Here is a 23,114-nt window from a genome sequence, read left to right as displayed (position 1 = left end):
CATAATCAGACCACTTTTTTCCCTATCCAGAAGCGTCTTGTCTTTTGTCGCAACCAGAGTTTGATATTCTACCAACATTAGCGAGATCGCATTCTATTAATTTCACTTATGGCCATACCAGTCTGAAAATGCCTGATCTTGGAAGCCATCCAGACTCGGGCCTGGTTAGTACTTGTATGGGAAATCAACTTGGAACCTCAGGTGCCGTAAGCTTTTGTTTATTTCTTTTTTGCATTATGATGTCATAATCAGACCACTTTTTTCCCTATCCAGAAGCGTCTTGTCTTTTGTCGCAACCAGAGTTTGATATTCTACCAACGTTAGCGAGATCGCATTCTCCTAATTTAATTTATGGACATAGCAGTCTGAAAATGCCTGATCTAGTCAAATCTCGGAAGCTATCCAGACTCGGGCCTGGTTAGTAATTGTATGGGAGACCAACTAGGAACCTCAGGTGTCGTATGCTTTTGTTTATTTCTTTTTTGCATTATGATGTCATAATCAGACCACTTTTTTTCCTATCCAGAAGTGTCTTGTCTTTTGTCGCAACCAGTGTTTGATATTCTACCAACATTAGCGAGACCGCATTATCTTAACTTCACTTATGGCTATACAAGTCTGAAAATGCCTGATCTTGTCAGATCTTGGAAGCCATCCAGACTCGGGCCTGGTTAGTACTTGTATGGGAGACCACCCATAAGCAACTCAGGTGCCGTAAGCTTTTGTTTATTTCTTTCTTGCATTATGATGTCATAATCAGACCACTTTTTTCCCTATCCAGAAGCGTCTTGTCTTTTGTCGCAACCAGAGTTTGATATTCTACCAACATTAGCGAGATCGCATTCCCATAATTACACTTACGGCCATACCAGTCTGAAAATGCCTGATCTCGTCAGATCTTGGAAGCCATCCAGACTCGGGCCTGGTTAGTACTTGTATGGGAGACCAACTAGGAAACTCAGGTGCCGTAAGCTTTTGTTTATTTCTTTTTTGCATTATGATGTCATAATCAGACCATTTTTTCCCTATCCAGAAGCGTCTTGTCTTTTGTCGCAACCAGTGTTTGATATTCTACCAACATTAGCGAGATCGCATTATCTTAACTTCACTTATGGCCAAACCAGTCTGAAAATTCCTGATCTCGTCAGATCTTTGAAGCCATCCAAACTCGGGCCTGGTTAGTACTTGTATGGGAGACCAACTTGGAACCTCAGGTGCCGTAAGCTTTTGTTTATTTATTTTTTGCATTATTATGTCATAATCAGACCACTTTTTTCCCTATCCAGAAGCGTCTTGTCTTTTGTCGCAACCAGAGTTTGATATTCTACCAACATTAGCGAGATCGCATTCCCATAATTACACTTACGGCCATACCAGTCTGAAAATGCCTGATCTCGTCAGATCTTGGAAGCCATCCAGACTCGGGCCTGGTTAGTACTTTTATGGGAGACCAACTAGGAACCTCAGGTGTTGTAAGCTTTTGTTTATTTCTTTGTTGCATTATGATGTCATAATCAGACCACTTTTTTCCCTATCCAGAAGCGTCTTGTCTTTTGTCGCAACCAGAGTTTGATATTCTACCAACATTAGTGAGATCGCATTATCTTAACTTCACTTATGGCCAAACCAGTCTGAAAATGCCTGATCTCGTCAGATCTCGGAAGCCATCCAGACTCGGGCCTGGTTAGTACTTGTATGGGAGACCAACTAGGAACCTCAGGTGCCGTAAGCTTTTGTTTATTTATTTTTTGCATTATGATGTCATAATCAGACCAATTTTTTCCCTATCCAGAAGCGTCTTGTCTTTTGTCGCAACCAGAGTTTGATATTCTACCAACATTAGCGAGATCGCATTCTCTTAATTTCACTTATGGCCATACCAGTCTAAAAATGCCTGATCTCATTAGCTCTCGAAAGCCATCCAGACTCGGGCCTGGTTCGTACTTGTATGGGAGACAAACTAGGAACCGCAGGTGCAGTAAGCTTTTGTTTATTTCTTTTTTGCATTATGATGTCATAATCAGACCACTTTTTTCCCTATCCAGAAGCGTCTTGTCTTTTGTCGCAACCAGAGTTTGATATTCTACCAACATTAGCGAGATTGCATTCTTTTAATTTCACTTAGGGCCATACCAGTCTGAAAATGTCAGATCTCTGAAGCCATCCAGACTCGGGCCTGGTTAGTACTTGTATGGGAGACCAACTAGAAACCTCAGGTGCCGTAAGCTTTTGTTTATTTCTTTTTTGCATTATGATGTCATAATCAGACCATTTTTTCCCTATCCAGAAGCGTCTTGTCTTTTGTCGCAACCAGTGTTTGATATTCTACCAACATTAGCGAGACCGCATTATCTTAACTTCACTTATGGCCATACCAGTCTGAAAATGCCTGATCTCGTCAGATCTCGGAAGCCATCCAGACTCTGGCCTGGTTAGTTCTTGTATGGGAGACCAACTAGGAACCTCAGGTGCTGTAAACTTTTATTTATTTCTTTTTTGCATTATGATGTCATAATCAGACCACTTTTTTCCCTATCCAGAAGCGTCTTGTCTTTTGTCGCAACCAGTGTTTGATATTCTACCAACATTAGCGAGATCGCATTCTCTTAATTTCACTTATGGCCATACCAGTCTAAAAATGCCTGATCTCATTAGCTCTCGAAAGCCATCCAGACTCGGGCCTGGTTCGTACTTGTATGGGAGACCAACTAGGAACCGCAGGTGCAGTAAGCTTTTGTTTATTTCTTTTTTGCATTATGATGTCATAATCAGACCACTTTTTTCCCTATCCAGAAGCGTCTTGTCTTTTGTCGCAACCAGAGTTTGATATTCTACCAACATTAGCGAGATTGCATTCTTTTAATTTCACTTAGGGCCATACCAGTCTGAAAATGTCAGATCTCTGAAGCCATCCAGACTCGGGCCTGGTTAGTACTTGTATGGGAGACCAACTAGAAACCTCAGGTGCCGTAAGCTTTTGTTTATTTCTTTTTTGCATTATGATGTCATAATCAGACCATTTTTTCCCTATCCAGAAGCGTCTTGTCTTTTGTCGCAACCAGTGTTTGATATTCTACCAACATGAGCGAGATCGCATTCTCTTAATTTCACTTACGGCTATACCAGTCTGAAAATGCCTGATCTCGTCAGATCTCGGGAGCCATCCAGACTCAGGCCTGGTTAGTTCTTGTATGGGAGACCAACTATGAACCTCAGGTGCTGTAAACTTTTGTTTATTTCTTTTTTGCATTAGGATGTCATAATCAGACCACTTTTTTCCCTATCCAGAAGCGTCTTGTCTTTTGTCGCAACCAGTGTTTGATATTCTACCAACATTAGCGAGATCGCATTATCTTAACTTCACTTATGGCCATACCAGTCTGAAAATGCCTGATCTTGGAAGCCATCCAGACTCGGGCCTGGTTAGTACTTGTATGGGAAATCAACTTGGAACCTCAGGTGCCGTAAGCTTTTGTTTATTTCTTTTTTGCATTATGATGTCATAATCAGACCACTTTTTTCCCTATCCAGAAGCGTCTTGTCTTTTGTCGCAACCAGAGTTTGATATTCTACCAACATTAGCGAGATATCATTCTCTTAATTTTACTTAGGACATACCAGTCTGAAAATGCCTGATCTAGTCAGATCTCGGAAGCTATCCAGACTCGGGCCTGGTTAGTACTTGTATGGGAGACCAACTTGGAACCTCAGGTGTCGTATGCTTTTGTTTATTTCTTTTTTGCATTATGATGTCATAATCAGACCACTTTTTTCCCTATCCAGAAGCGTCTTGTCTTTTGTCACAACCAGAGTTTGATATTCTACCAACATTAGCGAGATCGCATTCTCTTAATTTCACTTACGGCCATACCAGTCTAAAAATGTATGATCTCGTCAGATCTCGGAAGCCATCCAGACTCGGGCCTGGTTAGTACTTGTATGGGAGACCAACTAGGAACCTCATGTGCCGTAAGCATTTGTTTTTTGCATTATTATGTCATAATCAGACCACTTTTTTCCCTATCCAGAAGCGTCTTGTCTTTTGTCGCAACCAGAGTTTGATATTCTACCAACATTAGCGAGATTGCATTCTTTTAATTTCACTTAGGGCCATACCAGTCTGAAAATGTCAGATCTCTGAAGCCATCCAGACTCGGGCCTGGTTAGTACTTGTATGGGAGACCAACTAGGAACCTCAGGTGCCGTAAGCTTTTGTTTATTTCTTTTTTGCATTAGGATGTCATAATCAGACCACTTTTTTCCCTATCCAAAAGCGTCTTGTCTTTTGTCGCAACCAGTGTTTGATATTCTACCAACATTAGCGAGATCGCATTATCTTAACTTCACTTATGGCCATACCAGTCTGAAAATGCCTGATCTCGTCAGATCTTGGAAGCCATCCAGACACGGGCCTGGTTAGTACTTGTATGGGAGACTAACTAGGAACCTCAGGTGCTGTAAGCTTTTGTTTATTTCTTTTTTGCATTATGATGTCATAATCAGACCACTTTTTTCCCTATCCAGAAGCGTCTTGTCTTTTGTCGCAACCAGTGTTTGATATTCTACCAACATTAGCAAGAGATCGCATTCTCTTAATTTCACTTATGGCCATACCAGTCTGAAAATGCCTGATCTCGTCAGATCTCGGAAGACATCCAGACTCGTGACTGGTTAGTACTTGTATGGGAGACCAACTAGGAACTTCAGGTGCCGTAAGCTTTTGTTTATTTCTTTTTTGCATTAGGATGTCATAATCAGACCACTTTTTTCCCTATCCAGAAGTGTCTTGTCTTTTGTCGCAACCAGTGTTTGATATTCTACCAACATTAGCGAGACCGCATTATCTTCACTTCACTTATGGCCATACCAGTCTGAAAATGCCTGATCTCGTAAAATTTTGGAAGCCATCCAGACTCGGGCCTGGTTAGTACTTGTATGGGAGACCAACTAGGAACCTCAGGTGCTGTAAGCTTTTGTTCATTTCTTTTTTGCATTATGATGTCATAATCAGACCACTTTTTTCCCTATCCAGAAGCGTCTTGCCTTTTGTCGCAACCAGAGTTTGATATTCTACCAACATTAGCGAGATCGCATTCTATTAATTTCACTTAGGGCCATACCAGTCTGAAAATGTCAGATCTCTGATGCCATCCAGACTCGGGCCTGGTTAGTACTTGTTTGGGAGACCAACTTGAAACCTCAGGTGCCGTAAGCTTTTGTTTATTTCTTTTTTGCATTATGATGTCATAATCAGACCACTTTTTTCCCTATCCAGAAGCGTCTTTTTTTTTGTCGCAACCAGAGTTTTATATTCTACCAACATAAGCGAGATCGCATTCTCTTAATTTCACTTACGGCTATACTAGTCTGAAAATGCCTGACCTCGTCAGATCTCGGAAGCCATCCAGACTCGGGCTTGGTTAGTACTTGTATGGGAGACCAACTAGGAACCTCAGGTGGCGTAAGCTTTTGTTCATTTCTTTTTTGCATTATGATGTCATAATCAGACCACTTTTTTCCCTATCCAGAAGCGTCTTGTCTTTTGTCGCAACCAGAGTTTGATATTCTACCAACATTAGCGAGATCGCATTCTATTGATTTTACTTAGGGCCATACACGTCTGAAAATGTCAGATCTCTGAAGCCATCCAGACTCGGGCCTGGTTAGTACTTGTTTGGGAGACCAACTAGAAACCTCAGGTGCCGTAAGCTTTTGTTTATTTCTTTTTTGCATTATGATGTCATAATCAGACCATTTTTTCCCTATCCAGAAGCGTCTTGTCTTTTGTCGCAACCAGTGTTTGATATTCTACCAACATAAGCGAGATCGCATTCTCTTAATTTCACTTACGGATATACCAGTCTGAAAATGCCTGACCTCGTCAGATCTCGGAAGCCATCCAGACTCGGGCTTGGTTAGTACTTGTATGGGAGACCAACTAGGAACCTCAGGTGGCGTAAGCTTTTGTTTATTTCTTTTTTGCATTAGGATGTCATAATCAGACCACTTTTTTTCCTATCCAGAAGTGTCTTGTCTTTTGTCGCAACCAGTGTTTGATATTCTACCAACATTAGCGAGACCGCATTATCTTAACTTCACTTATGGCCATACCAGTCTGAAAATGCCTGATCTCGTCAGATTTTGGAAGCCATCCAGACTCGGGCCTGGTTAGTACTTGTATGGGAGACCAATTAGGAACCTCAGGTGCCGTAAGCTTTTGTTCATTTCTTTTTTGCATTATGATGTCATAAACAGACCACTTTTTTCCCTATCCAGAAGCGTCTTGTCTTTTGTCGCAACCAGAGTTTGATATTCTACCAACATTAGCGAGATCGCATTCTATTAATTTCACTTATGGACATACCAGTCTGAAAATGCCTTATCTCGTCAGTTCTCGGAAGCCATCCAGACTCGGGCCTGGTTAGTTCTTATATGGGAGACCAACTAGGAACCTCAGGTGCCGTAAGCTTTTGTTTATTTCTTTTTTGCATTAGGATGTCATAATCAGACCACTTTTTTCCCTACCCAAAAGCGTCTTGCTTTTGTCGCAACCAGTGTTTGATATTCTACCAACATTAGTGAGACCGCATTATCTTAACTTCACTTATGGCCATACCAGTCTGAAAATGCCTGATCTCGTTAGATCTTGGAAGCCATCCAGACTCGGGCCTGGTTAGTACTTGTATGGGAGACCAACTAGGAACCTCAGGTGCCATAAGCTTTTGTTCATTTCTTTTTTGCATTATGATGTCATAATCAGACCACTTTTTTCCCTATCCAGAAGGGTCTTGTCTTTTGTCGCAACCAGAGTTTGATATTCTACCAACATTATCGAGATCGCATTCTTTTAATTTCACTTAGGGCCATACCAGTCTGAAAATGTCAGATCTCTTAAGCCATCCAGACTCGGGCCTGGTTAGTACTTGTATGGGAGACCAACTAGAAACCTCAGGTGCTGTAAGCTTTTGTTTATTTCTTTTTTGCATTATGATGTCATAATCAGACCACTTTTTTCCCTATCCAGAAGCGTCTTGTCTTTTGTCGCAACCAGTGTTTGATATTCTACCAACATTAGCGAGATCGCATTCTCTTAATTTCACTTACGGCCATACCAGTCTGAAAATGCCTGATCTCCTCAGTTCTCGGAAGCCATCCAGACTCTGGCCTGGTTAGTAACTGTATGGGAGACCAACTAGGAACCTCAGGTGCCGTAAGCTTTTGTTTATTTCTTTTTGCATTACGATGTCATAATCAGACCACTTTTTTTCCTTATCCAGAAGCGTCTTGTCTTTTGTCGCAACCAGTGTTTGATATTCTACCAACATTAGCGAGATCGCATTCTCTTAAATTCACTTACGGCCATACCAGTCTGAAAATGCCAGATCTTGGAAGCCATTGAGACTCGGGCCTGGTTAGTACTTGTATGGGAGACCAACTAGGAACCTCAGGTGCTGAAATATTTTGATTATTTCTTTGTTTCATTATGATATCATAATCAGACCACTTTTTTCCCTATCCAGAAGCGTCTTGTCTTTTGTCGCAACCAGTGTTTGATATTCTACCAACATTAGCGAGATCGCATTCTCTTAATTTCACTTACGGCCATTCCAGTCTGAAAATACATGATCTCGTCAGATCTCGGAAGCAATCCAGACTCAGGCCTGGTTAATTAATACTTGTATGGGAGACCAACTAGGAACCTCAGGTGCAGTAAGCTTTTGTTTATTTCTTTTTTGCATTATGATGTCAAAATCAGACCACTTTTTTCCCTATCCAGAAGCGTCTTGTCTTTTGTCGCAACCAGTGTTTGATATTCTACCAACATTAGCGAGATCGCATTCATTTAGTTTCACTTACGGCCATGCCAGTCTGAAAATGCCTGAGCTCGTCAGATCTCGGAAGCCATCCCGACTCAGGATTGGTTAGTAATTGTATGGGAGACCAACTAGCAACCTCAGGTGCAGTAAGCTTTTGTTTATTTCTTTTTTGCATTCTGATGTCATAATCAGACCACTTTTTTCCCTATCCAGAAGCGCCTTGTCTTTTGTCGCAACCAGTGTTTGATATTCTACCAACATTAGCGAGATCGCATTCTCTTAATTTCACTTACGGCCATGCCAGTCTGAAAATGCCTGATCTCGTCAGATCTTGGTAAGCCATCCAGACTTGGGCCTGGTTAGTACTTGTATGGGAGACCAACTAGGAACCTCAGGTGTCGGAAGCTTTTGTTTATTTCTTTTTTGCATTATGATGTCATAATCAGACCACTTTTTTCCCTATCCAGAAGCGTCTTGTCTTTTGTCGCAACCAGTGTTTGATATTCTACCAACATTAGCGAGATCGCATTCTCTTAATTTTACTTACGGCCATACCAGTCTGAAAATGCCTGATCTCCTCAGTTCTCGGAAGCCATCCAGACTCTGGCCTGGTTAGTAACTGTATGGGAGACCAACTAGGAACCTCAGGTGCCGTAAGCTTTTGTTTATTTCTTTTTTGCATTACGATGTCATAATCAGACCACTTTTTTTCCCTATCCAGAAGCGTCTTGTCTTTTGTCGCAACCGGTGTTTGATATTCTACCAACATTAGCGAGATTGCATTCTCTTAATTTCACTTACGGCCATACCAGTCTGAAAATGCCTGATCTCGTCAGATCTTGGAAGCCATCGAGACTCGGGCCTAGTTAGTACTTGTATGGGAGACCAACTAGGAACCTCAGGTGCTGAAATATTTTGATTATTTCTTTGTTTCATTATGATATCATAATCAGACCACTTTTTTCCCTATCCAGAAGCGTCTTGTCTTTTGTCGCAACCAGTGTTTGATATTCTACCAACATTAGCGAGATCGCATTCTCTTAATTTCACTTACGGCCATTCCAGTCTGAAAATACATGATCTCGTCAGATCTCGGATGCCATCCAGACTCAGGCCTGGTTAATTAATACTTGTATGGGAGACCAACTAGGAACCTCAGGTGTCGGAAGCTTTTGTTTATTTCTTTTTTGCATTATGATGTCATAATTAGGCCACTTTTTTCCCTATCCAGAAGCGTCTTGTCTTTTGTCGCAACCAGAGTTTGATATTCTACCAATATTAGCGAGATCGCATTTTCACTTATGGACATACCAGTCTGAAAATGCCTGATCTCGTCAGATTTCGGAAGCCATCCAGACTCTGGCCTGGTTAGTACTTGTATGGGAGACCAACTAGGAACCTCAGGTGCCGTAAGCTTTTGTTTATTTCTTTTTTGCATTATGATGTCATAATCAGACCACTTTTTTCCCTATCCAGAAGCGTCTTGTCTTTTGTCGCAACCAGTGTTTGATATTCTACCAACATTAGCGAGATCGCATTCTCTTACTTTCACTTACGGCCATACCAGTCTGAAAATGCCTGATCTTGTCAGATCTCAGAAGCCATCCAGACTCAGGCCAGGTTAGTACTTGTATGGGAGACCAACTAGGAACCTCAGGTGACGTAAGCTTTTGTTTATTTCTTTTTTGCATTATGATGTCATAATCAGACCACTTTTTTCCCTATCCAGAAGCGTCTTGTCTTTTGTCGCAACCAGTGTTTGATATTCTACCAATAGTGTTGTCGCGAACCCGGAATTTTCGGTTCGCGAACGGCGAACGCGAACTTCCGCAAATGTTCGCGAACCGCCATTGACTTCAATGGGCAGGCGAATTTTAAGAACAACAGGGACTCTTTCTGGCCACAAAAGTGATGGAAAAGTTGTTTCAAGGGGACTAACACCTGGACTGTGGCATGCCGGAGGGGGATCCATGGCAAAACTCCCATGGAAAATTGCACAGTTGATGCAGAGTCTGCTTTTAATCCATAAAGGGCAGAAATCACCTAACATTGACACCTGTCCTCAAAGCCCAGCCCTGATACACACTGACACAGAGCAGAATAGAGACTGTTCCCCCTACATAGGGTCACTTGGCAGATATGGATTGACACCTATCCTAATGATCCCTGATACACACTGACACAGAGCAGAATAGGGACTGTTCCTCCTACATAGGGTCACTTGGCAGATATGGATCGACACCTATCCTAATGATCCCTGATACACACTGACACAGAGCAGAATAGAGACTGTTCCCCCTACATAGGGTCACTTGGCAGATATGGATTGACACCTATCCTAATGATCCCTGATACACACTGACACAGAGCAGAATAGAGACTGTTCCCCCTATATAGGGTCACTTGGCAGATATGGATTGACACCTATCCTAATGATCCCTGATACACACTGACACAGAGCAGAATAGAGACTGTTCCCCCTACATAGGGTCACTTGGCAGATATGGATTGACACCTATCCTAATGATCCCTGATACACACTGACACAGAGCAGAATAGGGACTGTTCCTCCTACATAGGGTCACTTGGCAGATATGCATTGACACCTATCCTAATGATCCCTGATACACACTGACACAGAGCAGAATAGAGACTGTTCCCCCTACATAGGGTCACTTGGCAGATATGGATTGACACCTATCCTAATGATCCCTGATACACACTGACACAGAGCAGAATAGAGACTGTTCCCCCTATATAGGGTCACTTGGCAGATATGGATTGACACCTATCCTAATGATCCCTGATACACACTGACACAGAGCAGAATAGAGACTGTTCCTCCTATATAGGGTCACTTGGCAGATATGGATTGACACCTATCCTAATGATCCCTGATACACACTGACACAGAGCAGAATAGAGACTGTTCCCCCTACATAGGGTCACTTGGCAGATATGGATTGACACCTGTCCTCAAAACCCCTGATACACACTGACACAGAGCAGAATAGAGACTGTTCACCCTACATAGGGTCACTTGGCAGATATGGATTGACACCTATCCTAATGATCCCTGATACACACTGACACAGAGCAGAATAGGGACTGTTCCTCCTACATAGGGTCACTTGGCAGATATGCATTGACACCTATCCTAATGATCCCTGATACACACTGACACAGAGCAGAATAGAGACTGTTCCCCCTACATAGGGTCACTTGGCAGATATGGATTGACACCTATCCTAATGATCCCTGATACACACTGACACAGAGCAGAATAGAGACTGTTCCCCCTATATAGGGTCACTTGGCAGATATGGATTGACACCTATCCTAATGATCCCTGATACACACTGACACAGAGCAGAATAGAGACTGTTCCTCCTATATAGGGTCACTTGGCAGATATGGATTGACACCTATCCTAATGATCCCTGATACACACTGACACAGAGCAGAATAGAGACTGTTCCCCCTACATAGGGTCACTTGGCAGATATGGATTGACACCTATCCTAATGATCCCTGATACACACTGACACAGAGCAGAATAGAGACTGTTCCCCCTATATAGGGTCACTTGGCAGATATGGATTGACACCTATCCTAATGATCCCTGATACACACTGACACAGAGCAGAATAGAGACTGTTCCCCCTACATAGGGTCACTTGGCAGATATGGATTGACACCTGTCCTCAAAACCCCTGATACACACTGACACAGAGCAGAATAGAGACTGTTCACCCTACATAGGGTCACTTGGCAGATATGGATTGACACCTGTCCTCAAAACCCCTGATACACACTGACACAGAGCAGAATAGAGACTGTTCCCCCTACATAGGGTCACTTGGCAGATATGGATTGACACCTATCCTAATGATCCCTGATACACACTGACACAGAGCAGAATAGGGACTGTTCCCCCTACATAGGGTCACTTGGCAGATATGGATTGACAAATCCCTGACAAACAGCTACCACATGCAAGGAAGGCAGCAGGGGCGCAAATGACCCACTCCCGATGTGGGAAGGTAGTGACGACAAATAACAATACAGGACTCTTTAAAGGCCCTGTGATTGTAATCAGTCCACTTGAAATCCTTTAACTTTGATCAATTGGAGGGAAGTCTGGTGCAGAGCCACTGACCCATGCGCAGGGCCAGCCTTAGGCCTTTGGGCGCCCTGTGCAAGAAATCTTCCCGACGCGGGAAGGTAGTGACGACAAATAACAATACAGGACTCTTTAGATTTTCCAGACCCTGGGGTTGACATTAGTCCAGATTTACATCTTGTGACCCATGAGGATGTTCCAGGCACTACTTGTGAAATAAAGACGGATAATAAAGTGAATGATCCTTCTCCTTGGGACTTGCACCCTGTCGTTGAAGGTGGAGTAGGCAATGGCAAGAGCATGCTGTGGGTAGTCAGTGCAAACACTCTCTTCCCGGTGAATAATGAGGAGACTAACTATGATGACGTTATTTGCGTTGAAAGTAATGATGCCAGAGATCTTTTGAAACCATATGGAAGGAACGAATTGGTTAAAAGAAAGTCAAGAGACCACCTGCATATAGACAAGAATACGCATAAGAGAAAGAAGAGAACAGGTGAAAAAGAGAAGCTGCAGACTGCCTATCTGCAAATAGTTGAGTTATGTCCTGAAGATGTCCGTGTTACCACAGTGCAGACTCTGTTTGATACACTACTGAGGAGAGTCAGAGAAACCCCAGATCTTCACGTATTGGATGAGTCGGTGCGTGGAGTTGCAGAGAACGTAGAACAAGAAATATTTAAACTTTTCCTGTGTACTGACAGCAGATATACATTTGGTCACTTGGCAGATATGGATTGACACCTGTCCTCATAACCCCTGATACACACTGACACAGAGCAGAATAGAGACTGTTCCCTGTCCACAGAGACCATGATACACACTGACACAGAGCAGAATAGGGACTGTTACCCCTACATAGGGTCACTTGGCAGATATGGATTGACAAATCCCTGACAAACAGCTACCACATGCAAGGAAGGCAGCAGGGGCGCAAATGACCCACTCCCGACGCGGGAAGGTAGTGACGACAAATAACAATACAGGACTCTTTAGAGGCCCTGTAATTGTAATCAGTCCACTTGCACCAGTGGGCCTAAAAATTAGGCATGTACACATGCCTGAAAAATTTGGTATTGTTGCAGCCGCTGCTGTAGCAGCGGGCAGAAAAATTGATGTTTGTTTCACAGGCAGAAAGTGCCCTAAAACATGGCGGCTTGAACCCTAGTTGGTGGCGGGTAAGTCACGCAAGTCAAACGTCATTCAGTGCTAAAATACAACAGCGTGTGGACCATTTTTAGCCCAAGGCAGCTCATCTCATCAGGCCTTTTTTAATCGAATGTATCACCCAGTGTCAGTCCCTTCGGGATCCATCCCTCATTCATCTTAATAAAGGTGAGGTAATCTAGACTTTTTTGACCTAGGCGACTTCTCTTCTCAGTGACAATACCTCCTACTGCACTGAAGGTCCTTTCTGACAGGACACTTGAAGCGGGGCAGGCCAGAAGTTCTATCGCAAATTGGGATAGCTCAGGCCACAGGTCAAGCCTGCACACCCAGTAGTCAAGGGGTTCATCGCTCCTCAGAGTGTCGATATCTGCAGTTAAGGCGAGGTAGTCTGCTACCTGTCGGTCGAGTCGCTCTCTGAGGGTGGATCCCGAAGGGCTGTGGCGATGCATAGGACTTAAAAAGGTCCGCATGTCCTCCATCAACAACACGTCTTTAAAGCGTCCTGTCCTTGCCGGCGTGGTCGTGGGAGGAGGAGGAGGATGACTTCCACCTCTCCCCCTGTTAGATTCCCGTTGTGCTGTGACATCACCCTTATACGCTGTGTAAAGCATACTTTTTAATTTATTTTGCAAATGCTGCATCCTTTCCGACTTGTTTTAATTGGGTAATATTTCCGCCACTTTCTGCTTATACCGGGGGTCTAGTAGCGTGGACACCCAGTACAGGTCGTTCTCCTTCAGCCTTTTTATACGTGCCTGAGACACCCGCTTGAAGACAAGTAACTGCTATTCAATCTATAACAGTGAAAAACAAATTTTGTTTTTAAAAGCACGCTATAGAGACACCAGATATGATTGGCAATGTGCACTGGAACAGTGCTGCAGAGCACACACTGTAGGCCTGAGACACCCGCTTGAAGACAAGTAACTGCTATTCAATCTATAACAGTGAAAAACAAATTTTGGTTGTAAAAGCACGCTATAGAGACACAAGATATGAGTGGCAACTGTCAAAGCACGCTGGCACAGGTCTGCAGAGCACACGCTGAAGTAGGCCTGAAACACAGACGCTTGCAGACAACTAACTGCTCTTCTATTACAGTGAAAAAAAATTATTTCTTTTAAATCGAAAGCTTAACCAATTGTTAAAACAGATATGAGTGGTGGCACTGACTGTGCAAATGGGCAAGGCATCCAACCTCACACAGAAGCTGGCAGGCAGGCAACTGCTCTTCTATTACAGTGAAAAAAAAATATTTATTTTAAATGTAAAGCTTAACCGATTGTTAAAACAGATATGAGTGGTGGCACTGGGCAAGTGGGCACAGTATATGCTGTGAGCCTGACACACAGGCTGGCAGGCAGGCACCTGCAATTACATTACACAGGAAAAAAAAAAAAAAAAGCAGCCTGATGTTCTAGCCCTAAAAAGGGCTTTTTGGGGTGCTGTCCTTACAGCAGAGATCAGATGAGTCCTTCAGGATTGTAGTGGACACTGAATACCCTAGCCTAGCTATCAATTTCCCTATGTAATCAGCAGCAGCTAAACTTTCCCTCCTCTCACTAAGCATGCATCTTCCGAATGAATCGAAAATGGATGCTGGGAGGGAGGTTGGAGGGTGTGGAAGGGAGGGAGTGCTGCTGATTGGCTGTAATGTGTCTGCTGACCGAGAGGCACAGGGTCAAAGTTTGCCCAATGATGACGAATAGGGGGCGGATCGAACTGCGCATGTGTCCGCCTGCCGCGGCGAACGCGAACAAGCTAATTTCGCCGGGAACTGTCCGCCGGCGGACAGTTCGGTACATCACTATCTACCAACATTAGCGAGATCGCATTCGCTTAATTTCACATACGGCCGTACCAGTCTGAAAATGCCTGATCTCCTCAGATCTCGGAAGCCATCCAAACTCGGGCCTGGTTAGTACTTGTATGGGAGACCAACTAGGAACCTCAGGTGCAGTAAGCTTTTGTTTATTTCTTTTTTGCATTATGATGTCATAATCAGGCCACTTTTTTCCCTATCCAGAAGCGCCTTGTCTTTTGTCGCAACCAGTGTTTGATATTCTACCAACATTAGCGAGATCGCATTCTCTTAGTTTCACTTACGGCCATACCAGTTTGAAAATGCCTGATCTCGTCAGATCTCGGAAGCCATCCAGACTCGGGCCTAATTAGTACTTGTATGGGAGACCAACTAGGAACCTCAGGTGCTGTAAGCTTTTGTTTATTTCTTTTTTGCATTATGATGTCATAATCAGGCCACTTTTTTCCCTATCCAGAAGCGTATTGTCTTTTGTCGCAACCAGTGTTTGATATTCTACCAACATTAGCGAGATCGCATTCTCTTAATTTCACTTACGGACATACCAGTCTGAAAATGCCTGATCTTGTCAAATCTCGGAAGCCATCCAGTCTCGGGCCTGGTTAGTACTTGTATGGGAGACTAACTAGGAACCTCAGGTGCCGTAATTGTTTGTTTATTTCTTTTTTGCATTATGATGTCATAATCAGACCACTTTTTTCCCTATCCAGAAGCGTCTTTTTTTTGTCGCAACCAGAGTTTTATATTCTACCAACATTAGCGAGATCGCATTCTCTTAATTTCACTTACGGCTATACCAGTCTGAAAATGCCTGATCTTGTCAGATATCGGAAGCCATCCAGACTTGGGCCTGGTTATTACTTGTATGGGAGACCAACTAGGAACCTCAGGTGCCGTAAGCTTTTGTTTATTTCTTTTTTGCATTATGATGTCATAATCAGACCACTTTTTTCCCTATCCAGAAGCGTCTTGTCTTTTGTTGCAACCAGTGTTTGATATTCTACCAACATTAGCGAGATCGCATTATATTAATTTTTACCTATGGCCATACCAGTCTGAAAATGTCAGATCTCGGAAGCCATCCAGACTCGGGCCTGGTTAGTACTTGGATGGGAGACCAACTAGGAACCTCAGGTGCCGTAAGCTTTTGTTTATTTCTTTTTTGCATTATGATGTCATAATCAGACCACTTTTTTCCCTATCCATTAGCCTTCTATTTTTAGCGCTTTTGTTTTATTACTCTTTTTTTCTAATAATGTGGTTTACACTTTGGTTAATGTGTAATTCTGGGCTATACATGTCTGAAGAATTTTGTCACAAGAGTTTCCAATGATGTCAGAGGTAGATTGATAATTGGTGGAGATTTGAATTATGTATTAGATTGTGATCAAGATATTGCTAGAGAGAGTGATCACATTTTCCAAAAATTATAACAGTAAAAAAATGACTACTTCTTGTATCATTTTTTTTTTCCTCAGGGCTTATTTGACTGTTGGTGGAACCAACATGAAGGAGAGAAGGACTACACCTATCACTCAACACTTTATAATATGCATTCTAGAATTTACAGGTTTTTGACAGGTAAGCATGGTAAGCGTAATGTTCCATATATTCTCAGATCTGATATTTTAGACCTTACCTAGTCAGATGATGCTCTTATAGCGTTACACATAGAGTAATCTCTCCAAACAAACCCTAGCAGATCATGGAGACTAAGTTACTATCTGGTTATGATTATGGGGAATAAGCTGAGAAAGAGCTTGCTGAATATTTTAGGGAAAATGTGTCTCAAAATATATCAATATCTTCATTAGGGAATGCTGATAAAGCTGTTTTACGGTGTCATTTTATGCAGAGGGCTTCTTATTTGAAGAAAATTACACCCACAAACTTAAGGGAACTAGAAAAGGAACTATATAATCTTAATCAGATGAACAAATCTGGCCCTTCTCCCTCTCTTGTTGCAATGATTTCTGATGTTAAACGTAAAATTGATATTATTCCGCTGGAGCATACAGCCTTGATGTTAAAGAGACTTAAGCATTTTTTTTTATTCTAATGGTAATTTGGCTTCCTCTTTGTTAGCCTCTAAGCTGTGACATAGACTCTCTCAGTCTAGGATTGAGCATTTATTGATTGAGGATGTTTTAAAAGTGACTCATCCAGAAAGTACTGCCTACTATAAAAAAAGCTTTACAATTTGGTTTTTGATCAGACGTGCAGCAACCTACCATGGAAAAATTGCTCTTTTCTGGATAAAGTCCCACTGAAGCAAATCTCAGTTGATACATTGGATACACTAAATTCTCCTATATCTCAAAAATAAATTGTGGATGCAATTGCCATGATTCCTGCTGGCAAAGCTCCGTGATCTGATGGTGTTACAATGGCATATTACAAGTCCTTCTCTAGTATTTTGGTCCCCCATTTATCTAAATTATTTAATAATTATTGGTCATCTGGTGAGATGCCAGAAGAAGTATTATGTGCAAAAATTATAACATTGACCAAACCTGGTAAAGTGCCCAATGCTTGTCCAAATTTTTGCCCATTTTCATTAATCAACAATGACACTGAACTATATTCTAAAATATTAATAAATATGAATACCGCACTCAAATATGTGATAAATTTCAATAACACTTGTTGCTAATGGTGCAATTAATTAACACAGGGGCCGTCGAAGGGACATGGACGTCCCAAGCGCGCAGCCCGCCCGTTCAAGGACTGTCTAGAACGACCTGCTATACTGACCACACACACACAAACTGGGAGTTGGTGAGGTGATCGCTTTTTTCATCGCAGCAGGAACTTTTTCATCCTCTTCAACATCATCATCATCATACTACAACATCCTCCTACTCTGTATACCAAGAGAAACTTCTACATTGGTGAGATCCACCCACAGAGAGTGATTCATATAGTGCACTATATTTTGGATTGTAACATATCAGGACTTTATTTTTTGTCTCCTTTTTTTCTTTTTTGTCTTTTTTCCCTTTTTTCTTTTTTCCTTCTGTTTTTTTTTTTTTTTGCCATTTTTCATATTTTTATTTTTTCCATTTTTCTATTTTTACTATTTTTTCTATTTTTTGATTCTCTGGATCATTACCAATTGTGTATATACACATATGTTATGAACTTTACCTTGTACTAGGGAGGATTCTGTATATATTTGTAAATAGTTTATGTATATAGGATGAAATAAGTGTCACCACGATAAAATACTATATATACTTTTCATAAGCAAATTTAAAAATAATAAAAATTATGAATTAATTGCACCATTAGCAACAAGTGTTATTGAAATTTATCACATATTTGAGTGCGGCATTCATATTTATTTATGATTGAGATTAGGAGGTCATTTTGGGGTTAACCTCGAATACCTGCTCCTTAACGTAATTGAGTGCCAGCACACATTGTGTTTTTTGTATATTCTAAAATATTGACTAATTGTCTTGCCCAAATTCTCCCTTCCTTGATTAACTATGACCAGGTGGGCTTTGTTTTAAACAGTCAGGCCCCGCATAGTACAAGATGTTTCATAAATGTGATTAACCAAATTAAATTAAATGGCACACATTCTTTGCTTTTATCTTTAGATGCGGAAAAGGAGTTTGATATAATTTATTGGGGTTTCTTGAGAAAGGTGTAACAAATTGAAGAGCCTTACCGGTCTTCGTGTGGATATTGCTATACAGCAGTTCGGGACTTTTAACGTATTCCCTATACAAATGTAAACTACCGAACACCGGACCACCCTGCTGTTTAAGTGGTCATTTACCTCCCTGATCGGCACATCCAGCTTCAATGGGAAATGCACAAACGCGTTGTTTCAGTTCCTGACTTTTACACGTGTTCGCGGCCATCTTAACTCCCGAACAGCAGTGTAGCGGAACCCTATTGTGGCTGTCCTCCCTGTATTATGGATTGCCCTCATCTACCCTGTTAGTCTGGGGGGCAAAGGGGAGAAGTGTGGCGAAACCGACCTCGCCACGTGTCCTTGGAGGGGGCTGCTTGCCCGCCTCTTGCCTTTGGACTATGGCCCTGCAGGTTAAACTGTTTATTTTCCCTGCAGAAAGGCTTATTCGTGTGATCTGAGTGCCATTCATCTAATAATGTGCAGTCAGATCAAAGCTATCTGGGGATATGTAGAAATGTGTGTTTTGTGTACTAAATGTATCAGTATGTAATTTTATGTCTTTTACTGTCTTTTTGTCTGCCATGTGGGTAATGGAGTTTGGCTCTGTCTTTGGAGATAATTGGATTCCTTCTCCAATTATCTCCAGGGCAGAAGGGAGGAAGCCAGGATGCATTGTGGGGATGGTTTTACTTTTACTGTTTGAGCCAGATTAAAATACAATCAGCCAGGGGGAACAAAAGATACTTTTACTAACTTTTGAACCCCTGGTCTGATTCATGCCATTTTTTTATATGTTATTCCCCTGAATGGATTGATTGTGAATATGTATTTTTATGCGAATGTGATGAATATTATAGAAGTTATGAATATGGTGTAAAAGTTATGTTTGAAACTGTACAATAATGGGATTATGTGTCACACTAAGGGGAGGGGATGTGTGGGTTGTACCCAAGATACCATTGGTTGTTTTATGCCTCCCCCTGGGTGTGGCTTGTCTGTGTACAGTTGTAATAAAAGGCAGGCTGGATGTACCAGCCAGCAGTTCTGTTCCTGAAACTGTGTGTCGTCCAGTTATTGGGATTGCTGTGGGGGTATCGCTGTGTTACTTTGCCTGCTGGAAACTCTGCCTATGGATCTACTATTGCCTTGTTCCTGAGCCTTCCTGGGATCGTCAGTGGAGAATAGCTGTGGGATATCAGCTCTCCGCTACAAGCAGTGTTTTGCCATCGAGTATCTGGAACTAAAATCTGACACTCGAGTAGGCAAACACCACTGAGACCTCCATAGAACCAGAACTTCGTGCCAAAACTACCGAACACCCTGCCGTTCGGTAGAAAGACTTAATAACATATGGGGATGCTAGCGAATGTCAAGTTACGCACGGAGCCTTTGGAACTATTTTCGGCTACTTTGCCTGTGCGGTCGGTCAAAACGTTAAAGTCCCATATGTCCTGAACCACTGAACCAAATGAGCTGATTTTTTTTATATGTTGGTTCCCCAGAATAGGGCTATCTGACACCGGATTTATGCATGTATTTGGGGTACATCCAAAACTTGGGGAAAAATGTGTCTTTGTTAATTGGGTTACACTCTTATCTGAGGGGAGGAGATGTGTGGGATGTACCTTATGTTTTATTGGTTGTTGTGTTAATTATGTGGGTGTCTCCCTTGCATGGGCAGAATCACATAAAAGGAGAGTACCTGTCATTAAAATTTAGTTCTTCTTGACCCTTCAAAACGTAGCCTCGTCTCGTTCTTGGAAGGGGATTTTCTGCATAACTACCTTGCTCTTTTAATAGCTATGTTATGATCTCGTGGATGGGAATAAGTAACTCCACTACTACACAGCAACTTGCCGGGAAAAAGGAATTTTCCAACGGCTGATACCCTCTCACTACCTGGGTAGCCGTTACAAAAGGTTATGTCATGTTTATCATTCCTCATTCTTTCATTGGGGCTGGATTTGCTTTATACTGTAACCCAACTACTCAGGTATCTGCAACTGGGTTTGTTTCTGATAGCTTTACTCTATCCAATGGGACCAGACAGAGGTGTCCATTCTTGCTGCTTCTTTTTGTACTGGCGATGGGACCCTTAACTGAGGCAATGTGCAGATATAGAGGGCATTGCGGTAGGAGATAGAGAACATAAAATTGGTCTCTTTACAGATGATATCTCTTAAAAATTCTTCGACCTCGATTGCACTATCAATGTCTATCCTGTAAGAATTTGTCAAAATTTCTTATTATAAATTGAATGCTAATAAAACCCATGCATTCTAATTTTTTTGTCCCATGGCATGAATTGGATACTTTAAAAGCTACTTTTAACTTTGACTGCAGAGATTCCTACATTTTTTATTTGGGCATTAATTTAATCTGTTCAAAAACCTGTCAAAGATGCATACTTATAACTTAGCTAAAATCTGGCCTGCTCTTAGGTGGTGTAGTCTTGAAATTTCCTTGTTAGGAAGGATTAATTCGGTCAAGATAACTCTAGTTCCCAAAATTGTATATTTTTTTGAGCGATTACCTTAAGTATTCCTTACTGACATTCATATGGAATAAAACTGAGAAGGATTAAATTGGCTATTTTACAAGAGCTCAGAACTAGTGGAGGAATGGATTTGCCAAACTTTAGCCATTATTATTCTGTGACTAATGCGGCTATGGCATATAAATTCAACTTGGAGCATTGTCGTCACCTGTGGCTCAAGATGGAGGCTACAAAAATTTTACCTACTGTAGCAGATCTCCGATAACCGGACTAGGTATCTTCACTGATTCTTGCTTGAAGCTGTAAGAAGCGCTGTTGTGATTATATCCCCCAGTAACTAGACGACCCATAGTTCTGGGGGTCAACTCAGGTTTATTAGGCCTCACTCAGCTTTTTATGCACAGACCCCCAGCATGGGGTCGCCATAGAAAAATGTACAAGTCCCTTCCAGGTGTCTCTGTGTCTGGGAGATAATTAAATCAAAAGCAGGCTAACTCAATTATCTCTCAGTTACAGGGAATTATACAAAACATACAGAACACCCAAAAACCTATCATTATACAGGAACCCCACAAACATGACATCCTGAATAGCTTGGATCTGAATGCCCAAGTTGTCCAAATAGAAATCCCTTTGGTAGAACGGAATCACCATTCTGGTAAATTTTTGACCGGCCAGCCATGAGCTGATAGCCCAAAAACAGTTCCACAGGAAAAGAGGCAACGGCCAGTTGATCTTTGGGAGTTCCTGTGCGAACACCGACAAATGCTCCCCCTGGCTTTTAGGTAGTGAATGCTCCCCCTGTTCGGTGGTTCCTTTCTCCTGAACGCCATTCTTCCAACTTGTCTAGAAGCTGAACGGGCAGAGGCACAGTTTTCCCTGGCATTCGTGGGATCGCGTAGCCAGTCACTCAGGGAAAGCACTTGAGCAAATTGCTCATTTGTGGTTAACAGCCATGGGTGGTCGGTGTTCTTGGGCTTATAAAAACTGGAACCACACATATTCAGACAGCAGAACAAAAGGAAAAAGGTATTGTATAGTCTACTACATGGCTCCCCCTTAACCACAAGCCGGTATACACAGTCTGATCCTATCAGAACGACTTGGGAACGTCTGGGGAAGACTCACTGTTACGGTTGCCTCCAGGCTGGCTGGAAGTTGGACCGTAGAAAGGATGCTCCTAGCGCTCACTAAAGGAACATCAGCACCGTAGACACCATAACTACTGCGTAGACACCATAAGTACTGCAGACTCCACGAGCCGCCGCTGCTGGGCTAGGATCTCGCCGTCTCCTATCCACCCTGGACCTACGACCAGGCTCCAGGTTCCAGTAGGTGAACCTCCTCCTTCTATAGAGCGAAGCAGGATCAGGAACAAGAGCTCTTACAAGAGCTCAGTAGCTAAGGTTGTATGAAGAGCATAGCAATCCCTGTAGTGATTATAACTGTCCCCTACAAACATGAGTCAAGGCTGCAAGTTAGAGGGTCAAGTCATTCTGTTTATTGTCACCAAAAAAAACCTTCTTTTATACAGGTTCCCCTTAGATAGGACCACCCACAGGGTGTTACAAAACAACCAATCATACACGTACATTACCGAAAACACTCCCAGCAATTACACACAAAATCCTCCCCTCTGCCTGTGATATAATTATGTTACACAAGGGGTTAACATAATTATCACAGACAGTAAAAATACAGTTTTTACCCATACCCTGTAACTTTAAAACCATACATCAAATCTCCATATTACATATATTTGAACTCAGCATACTTTAAGCATAAACACTCTCAAAAATCATACCAATCCCTCCAGTGGATAAAAAGATAGATGGAAGTCCTTTATGACCGACCTTTTTGCACATTTTCCTGCCCAAAACAGTTCCATAGATTTGGGCTGTGCGGTCGGTCAATTTCCTGCAGAAAAAAGCACGTTGTAACAGGATGTTCGAATTGTCAAACGTACTTTGACTTTAACCGAAGCGTCGAAGTGGAGGCGACGGTAAGGGTCAGCGGTGTTCGTGTATTTGCGTAGCCGA

At 42.2% G+C, this 23,114-nt stretch overlaps 16 pseudogenes; all 16 read left to right on the top strand.

Annotated features, from left to right (window-relative positions):
• Positions 1–855: 855 nt before the first annotated feature.
• Positions 856–974, top strand: LOC134580095 (5S ribosomal RNA; annotated as a pseudogene).
• A 133-nt stretch (positions 975–1,107) lies between these two features.
• On the top strand, positions 1,108–1,226 carry LOC134580091 (5S ribosomal RNA; annotated as a pseudogene).
• Positions 1,227–1,360: 134 nt separating this feature from the next.
• Positions 1,361–1,479, top strand: LOC134579766 (5S ribosomal RNA; annotated as a pseudogene).
• Positions 1,480–1,613: 134 nt separating this feature from the next.
• On the top strand, positions 1,614–1,732 carry LOC134579632 (5S ribosomal RNA; annotated as a pseudogene).
• Positions 1,733–2,361: 629 nt separating this feature from the next.
• On the top strand, positions 2,362–2,480 carry LOC134580176 (5S ribosomal RNA; annotated as a pseudogene).
• A 1,865-nt stretch (positions 2,481–4,345) lies between these two features.
• On the top strand, positions 4,346–4,464 carry LOC134579943 (5S ribosomal RNA; annotated as a pseudogene).
• A 136-nt stretch (positions 4,465–4,600) lies between these two features.
• On the top strand, positions 4,601–4,719 carry LOC134580113 (5S ribosomal RNA; annotated as a pseudogene).
• A 134-nt stretch (positions 4,720–4,853) lies between these two features.
• LOC134579582 (5S ribosomal RNA) lies at positions 4,854–4,972 on the top strand (annotated as a pseudogene).
• A 377-nt stretch (positions 4,973–5,349) lies between these two features.
• Positions 5,350–5,468, top strand: LOC134580177 (5S ribosomal RNA; annotated as a pseudogene).
• A 629-nt stretch (positions 5,469–6,097) lies between these two features.
• LOC134579864 (5S ribosomal RNA) lies at positions 6,098–6,216 on the top strand (annotated as a pseudogene).
• A 386-nt stretch (positions 6,217–6,602) lies between these two features.
• Positions 6,603–6,721, top strand: LOC134579662 (5S ribosomal RNA; annotated as a pseudogene).
• A 2,393-nt stretch (positions 6,722–9,114) lies between these two features.
• On the top strand, positions 9,115–9,233 carry LOC134580167 (5S ribosomal RNA; annotated as a pseudogene).
• A 134-nt stretch (positions 9,234–9,367) lies between these two features.
• LOC134579936 (5S ribosomal RNA) lies at positions 9,368–9,486 on the top strand (annotated as a pseudogene).
• A 5,471-nt stretch (positions 9,487–14,957) lies between these two features.
• On the top strand, positions 14,958–15,076 carry LOC134579613 (5S ribosomal RNA; annotated as a pseudogene).
• A 134-nt stretch (positions 15,077–15,210) lies between these two features.
• LOC134579640 (5S ribosomal RNA) lies at positions 15,211–15,329 on the top strand (annotated as a pseudogene).
• Positions 15,330–15,715: 386 nt separating this feature from the next.
• On the top strand, positions 15,716–15,834 carry LOC134580115 (5S ribosomal RNA; annotated as a pseudogene).
• Positions 15,835–23,114: the final 7,280 nt, after the last annotated feature.

Source organism: Pelobates fuscus, chromosome 12 (genome assembly GCF_036172605.1).
Source record: "Pelobates fuscus isolate aPelFus1 chromosome 12, aPelFus1.pri, whole genome shotgun sequence".
Lineage (NCBI taxonomy): Eukaryota > Metazoa > Chordata > Amphibia > Anura > Pelobatidae > Pelobates > Pelobates fuscus.
Note: the sequence above shows the minus strand (reverse complement) of the source record. Positions and strands in the feature narration are given on the sequence as shown.